Source organism: Cherax quadricarinatus, chromosome 29 (assembly GCF_038502225.1).
Source record: "Cherax quadricarinatus isolate ZL_2023a chromosome 29, ASM3850222v1, whole genome shotgun sequence".
NCBI classification, from domain to species: Eukaryota; Metazoa; Arthropoda; class Malacostraca; order Decapoda; family Parastacidae; genus Cherax; species Cherax quadricarinatus.
Window position 1 is genome coordinate 1,478,629 of NC_091320.1, and position 6,819 is coordinate 1,485,447.

The window sequence follows — 6,819 nt, forward strand, 5'->3', positions numbered from 1 at the left end:
CGCTAGTCGGATTTAACATTATACGATGCCATTGTTGGTCGAGGGTCCACTGTACATATAAATCCTTGTTTACACTATTATATATTCAGTGAGCAGCATAGCTAGTTCAAAAAAATTCATATACAATACACACATTACTTATATCTTTGATATACCTTTGAAGAGCTTCGAGAGTTTGACTACTCTCGGAGCCCGGCTCATCTGGTGCTTGCCTGGTCAACCAGGCTGTTGCTGCTGGAGGCCTGCTGCCCCACATATCCATCATAGCCTGGTTGATCTGGCACCTGGAGAAGATACTTATCCAGTTTCCTCTTGAAGGCTTGTACACTTGTTCCAGCCATGTTTCTAATATTTTCTCGTAAGATGTTGAATAGCCTGGGACCTCGGACTTAGCTTAAAATATTTTCATCCTTAGCTTAACCCTTTGACTGTTTTGGTCGTATATATACGTCTAACGAGCCAGTGTTTCGGACGTATTAATACGAATAAATTCTAGCGGCTTCAGATCAAGCAGGAGAAAGCTGGTAGGCCCACATGTGAGAGAATGTGTCTGTGTGGTCAGTGTGCACCACATAAAAAAAAAGCCCTGCAGCACGCAGTGCATAATGAGAAAAAAACTACCTTTTTTTTTTTTGATTAAAACGCTGACTTTGAGGTGTATTTTCGTATAGTATTTATCGTTGTATTCTCGTTTTCATGATCTCAAGTGATAAAATAGAAAATGTATTACAGAAATAGCGATGATTTTGATTAGTTTCATGATGAAAACGACCTTGAAATTGAGTTCAAAGTAGCAGAAATGTTCGATTTTTACCGATGTTCAGGAGTAAGGAAATCACACCACACATCCCATACACGTCAACTGGGGAGTCTAATATTCTTTCACTAGTGCACTGATATTATTTATACCATTTTTACAATAATGCAGTAGTCTACATAAGAGTAAATTTTGTATTTTTTGTATGAATAAAAAATCAAAATAGAAAGCAATAGTAATATAAGAGGGGCCTAGAGAAGTGACTAATGGACAGAAGATATGTTATTTTAGTGCCAAGAATGTCTACATTGTTTATTCTGGACCCTATTTTGAAATCGGCATCTTTTTTAATTTGCGTAAAATTGGCCAAATTGCCAATTTCTGACCACTTTATTGGGTAGTTCAAATCGGTAAATGGGCAGTTTCTTGTACTCAAATGATAGAAAAAAATGGAGCTCTAAAGAAATAGCTATGAATTTGGTCAACTGGAACAACGGAATTTGCCAAAAACAGGGATCAAATCAGCGAAATCGCCAATGCGTATATGTCACCAAGACCGCGTAATTCCGCGAGTTTTTGACCAAATTTCATACTTTTGGTGTCATTACCATTGGGAAAAGTTTCTCTATCATTTCATAAGAAAAAATCATTTTTTTTCCAAAAATTTTGCAACATAGAATGACAGTTTCATAAAGGGGCTTTAGACAGTCAAAGGGTTAAAGTGAGTGGTGAAAATATTTATTGTAGGAAGTCTGAATAAATTTAGAATACATAATAGAACTCATAACAAAGTTTAGTAGCGAGTGCCTCAGCTGGCCTCACAGTTGCAGGGAATTTTCCAACAGAGGTTGAGGAAATTACTTCTGAGGGTGGCTATGTACTCGAGTGTGTTTAATGTTGACAAGACAGGATTGTTCTGGAAGATACCTTCCAGAACTTACATCAGCAACTATAAAGAAAGTGCACCCGAACTCAAGTAGCTTGTTATTGTGTGCTATGCATCATGTGGCTACGTGCTGACCCATGCTTATTTATTGCTCCAAGAATCCCCAGTTTTGAAATGGAAAGACAAAACCACTTTGTTATATGGCATGTTGACTGAAGTTGTTTACTGACTGGTCCAGTATCATTTCATTCCCAAAGTCATGCTTTACCTGCACAACAAGAACCTTACATTCTAGATTCTCCGGACTTGGTAATTCTTATGCTCATCCTGAACTCTAGCACGATTTGAACCCAAATGTATTTTTTTTTACCACCAAATACAACACAGATACAATCACTGGATCAAGGTGTTGTTAAGACATTGTAATGTATCAACACACCTATTGGCACAAATTAATCACAGATATGGACAATGACTCAGAGCCTGGAGTGCCAGAGTTGTGATGAAACTTCAGCATTGTAAATATCCCATGTCAGAGCTGCACAAGACACGGGAGCTCAAATCAACAATAAATGTGGGCTGGAAAAAAATATAGCCTAGTGGGGTGAATTTCACAAGCTTTCCTTCAACTGAAATTCAAGTCCAAGAAACTGTTGATTTGACAAAGAGATGGCCAGGTAAGAGCTTTGAAGATATGAAGCCAAAAGATAGTAATGACCTCTAAGAAGATGAAAAAGAAAAGTCCAGAGGAAATGTTGGCAGAGTTCAACTCCCAGATAGAAGAGAGTCGGACAATAGAAGCAGATGAGGAAGAACCTGAAAATAAACAGTAACATAACACTGCAACAGTTATGAGAGCAGTCCCATTCTTTTGCTAAAATTGCTCACTTTCTTTACTGAAAAGAACCCAGACAAATCTAAAAGCACAGTTTTGAAGCAGTCTGAACAAATGATGAAGCCTTACCACAATGTAGAACAATACACAGCAGAGATGTACGACAGAATACATCAGGGCTCCAGTAAGTAATAACTGTCAACCTCAACCATCCACCTCATTTACAACCTAGTAGCATCACACCAACCCTATCCCCCGATCCTTGAACTTGCTCTCCGGGTCAAAAAAAAAAAAAAAAAAAAAAAAAAAAAGAAAAAAAAAATCTAATGAAATGATAGAGAATCTTTTCCCAATGGTAATGACACCAAAAGTATGAAATTTAATGGAAAATTTACGAAATTATGCTCTCACAAAGTTAGCGGTCTCTACTATATATACGCATAGGCGACTTCACCCACTTTAAGCCCTATTTTCGGCCAATTCCAATGTTCCAGTCGACTAAAACCATAGCTAATTTGCTACAACTCCATTTGTGCTATCGATTGAGTACATGAAACCACCCATTTATCAATTTCAACTACCCAATGAAGTGGTAAGAAATTAGTAATTTGACCAATTTCACACAAATTTCAAAATATGCCAATTTCAAAATAGGGTCCATAATAAACAAGACAGACATTCCTGGCACTAAAATAACATTTCATCTGTTCATTAGTCACGTCTCCAGGCCCCTCTTACATTTGCTTTAAATTCTGAATTTTTATTCTCACTAAAAGTAGAAGATTTACTGTTATGTATACTACTGCATCATTGTAAAAACGGTATATATAATATCAGCGCACTAGTGAAAGAATATCAGACTCACCAGTTGATGTGTATTGGAAGCGTGGCATGATTTGTTTACTCTTGAACATTGGCAAAAATCGAACATTTTCACTACTTTGAGCTCAATTTCAAGGTGCTTGTCATTGTGAAACCAATCAAAATCATCTCTATTTCAGTAACATATCTTCCATTCTATCAAATGAGACCAAGAAAACGAGAATACAGCCATAAATACCATACGAAAATACACTGGTAAGTTGCTGCTTTAAACCAAAAACACGGTAGGTTTCTTTTTTTTCTCATTATGCAATGCATGCTTCAGGATTTTTTTTATACTGCACACACTAGCCATGCAGACCCATTCTTTCATATGTTGGCCTGCCAACTTTCTTCCAGCAGATTTGAAGGCGCTAGAAATTATGTATACAAGTACGTGACCAATCCTGGCTGCAATGACGTATATGTACGTGACCGACCCTCAAAGGGTAACAAGTCACTACTTCAAGAAGTGCAGTTCTGGCACTCTGAAGGAGGGGTGTTAATGTTGTAGATTTATAACCGTAGTGTAAGCATGCCTCTGGCAAGACAGTGATGGAGTGAATGATGGAAGTTTATCTTTTTCGGGCCACCCTGCTTTGGTGGGAAATGGCCGATGTGTTACAATAAAAATATATTTCAATAACCTGCTATACCATAACCACGAGTCATCCAATAACATACAGTAAGACCTTAATTTCGTCGATATCAGCTTAACAGACTTCATAAATATGGGACAAAATCTGCTAGGTCAATTGATTCTGAAACAACAGGCCAAGTCTATTGGCTACAGAATTTTCCATAAATATTATAATCACAGGAAAACAATGTCATCTTTATTCACCACAATTGCCATTACCAGCCATCTGCTCCATCCCCCCCCCCCCACTGGTCTGTCAAAATCCAGGTTTACTTTAATTTAGGTTCATGGTAGGTTAGTGTAACAATAATTTTACTAAATTTATATATGGGAGAACTCTTCACCAGCAAGGAAATATCTGAGACTTCTTGTGATCAATCAAAGACTTGACAGCATCAATGAGATCACTGGCCTTCATACAAACATTTCTCAGATTACACAGACAAACCTTTCTACATATGCAAACATGCACTTCTGTATATCCCTTAATATACAGACCTCTGCATATGCACAAATATATAAAGAGGTTTGAGTATACTATATACAATGTCTCAATGGACCTGAAATTCAATGTGATTTCTTTGTCAGTGAAGGAGTTAGGTTATGAGTTTATAAACCACTGTATAAAAGGCAGCATTCTGAGCTGTATTTGGCAGGTACAGTATTATATGGTGGAGTAGAATCTAGTGCAATCTTGGGCAATGTTTTTATTGATTACATCATGCATCCAGTGATCGCGAATATCATTCCTCAAGCCTAAAGAAATGTACAGAAAATGAAGAGCTGGATTATGCAGAGCACCTTTGGTGTCCCTGTAAAAAAAAAATTAAGTCAAGTACCTAAACTACCAGGAACAACTCAGGTCCCTTGAACTTGAGCTACTCAGAATGTAGTTGAAACAGATGCATCATAATTCACAGCTGGAAAATTCTGCAGATTAGTCGCAAGTCCTCACACCACAATCTCACTATGATAGCAAGAGGCTCTGCAGACAGTGCAAATTACCTCCAACAAAATGTTGGGATGCAACGAGCAGACTGAGACAACTCAAGAAGTGTGCAGACGAAGGCTCTTAGCAGTTTTCTTTCATACTATATAACCATTTATGTTGTCACAAGTTGGATTACAAATTCATTTAGGTACAGGTACACCCAAGTACAATTATCATATATAATAACTTATGTGTTAATTACCATCTAGGATAACCCAGCAAAGTTAAAGTGACTTACTGGGGTTTAGAATGGAGCTTACGGTTTGTCTGGAAAATATTAATAGTTCCAGATTTTTAATTTAAGATTATCCTAAGCTTAATGTACTTTTCATATTTCTTAAAGATAAATAAGGTTCTCCCTCAAATGACTAAAAAAAACATACTCTGGCAAGTTATTAAATATTAATACTGCATCAAATGACAAATTGTCATATTTTAAGTGTCAACAATCCAAAATAGAGACTATGTGTGTAATAAGTCTCTCGATACCATGGCAAAAAAAACATACAACTAAAACACAAAACAAATGAAAATTTGGAATTTTTGTTAATTCTTAACAAACAAAAATACCAAATTTTAATATTTTGTTTTAGTTACCTGGATTATACCTGGAGAGGGTTCTGGGGGTCAACGCCCCTGCGGCCCGGTCTATCATCAGGCGTCATGGTAGATCAGGGCCTGATCAACCAGGCTGTTACTGCTGTCCGCATGCAACCCGACATATGAACCACAGCCTGGCTGGTCAGGTACTGACTTTAGGTGCCTGTCCAGTGCCTTCTTGAAGACAGTTGTGCCTTGTTCTTGCCACGGTACCGAGCCTTACTGCCTCACAAAATCGAAATGACAATTGCAAATAAACTACGGTATGGGTAGTGACTGAACTCGCGGCAACCAAGTCGTAAAGCTCCGGGCCAGCGCGTAAACCACTGGGCCGTCCAGCTACAATAAGATTCATCCAAATTGGTATATTTATACACAGTAGAGAGGTTACCATGGGTCCCACTGTGACCACAAATGTAAGTTTTACAGATGAACCTCCAGCTCCTGGCCTGAAATTGTACGACTCAGTCGCGAGTTCAATCCCCGCCCGTACTGTGGATCGAATCGTATTATTACACAATTTTTATCAGGTATTCTGGACACTTAAAATATAACAATTCGTCATGTGATACAATATAAATATTTAATAACAAGTCAGAATAAGTTATTTTTAGTTACTGGGAGGAGAACCTTATATATCTTTAAGAGATACAAAAATAACACATAATGGCCAGGAGGAACCAGCCAGGGGAAAAACACAAACATTTTTGCCATTTTCCTCATATTTCTCACATATAGGAGTGAGAGAAGTGAGGAAAACGCAGCTCCTGGGCCCGAGGTGATGCATAAGGTGGTGCCCTGCCCTCCATACTTCCTCCATCACTCTCCTCCTCCATCACACTCCTCCACTTACCTTGCTCCTCTTCCTCGCATCAAGACCTCGCTCCTCACACTTCACATACTTACCACACTTTCACAAATACAGAATACTACACTAAAAATCCAAAACAACAAAGCAGTATTTGGTAGATACTATATAAGGAAGATTCCTGCCAGCTGCTCTCCCATTGGTGGAGAGCTCCGCCTGGCTCGCTCCTCCACCAATCAGCGACAACTTACTAAACTTCTCTCTACCAGATGCTGCCAACCAGACAAGTGACACTTAACATGCGTCACTTAATATATAACAATATATAACAATATATAACAATATATAACACTCACCTCGACTGAAATTTGTAAATATTTCATTGCTAATACAACTTACTTATCCAGAAAAATAATGTGGCCCACTTTCTAGACCTATTAT

The 6,819-nt window shown here is 38.0% G+C and overlaps 1 long non-coding RNA gene across 1 annotated transcript in view; it reads right to left on the reverse strand.

Moving 5' to 3' along the window:
- The window catches only part of LOC138853363 (uncharacterized), an 84,472-nt gene extending 77,900 nt beyond the window's left edge, over positions 1–6,572 (reverse strand). Inside the window, exon 1 of the long non-coding RNA XR_011392558.1 lies at positions 6,477–6,572. This is a non-coding gene — a long non-coding RNA (uncharacterized lncRNA). The remainder of the gene's footprint in view (positions 1–6,476) is intronic.
- Between the last annotated feature and the right edge of the window lie 247 nt (positions 6,573–6,819).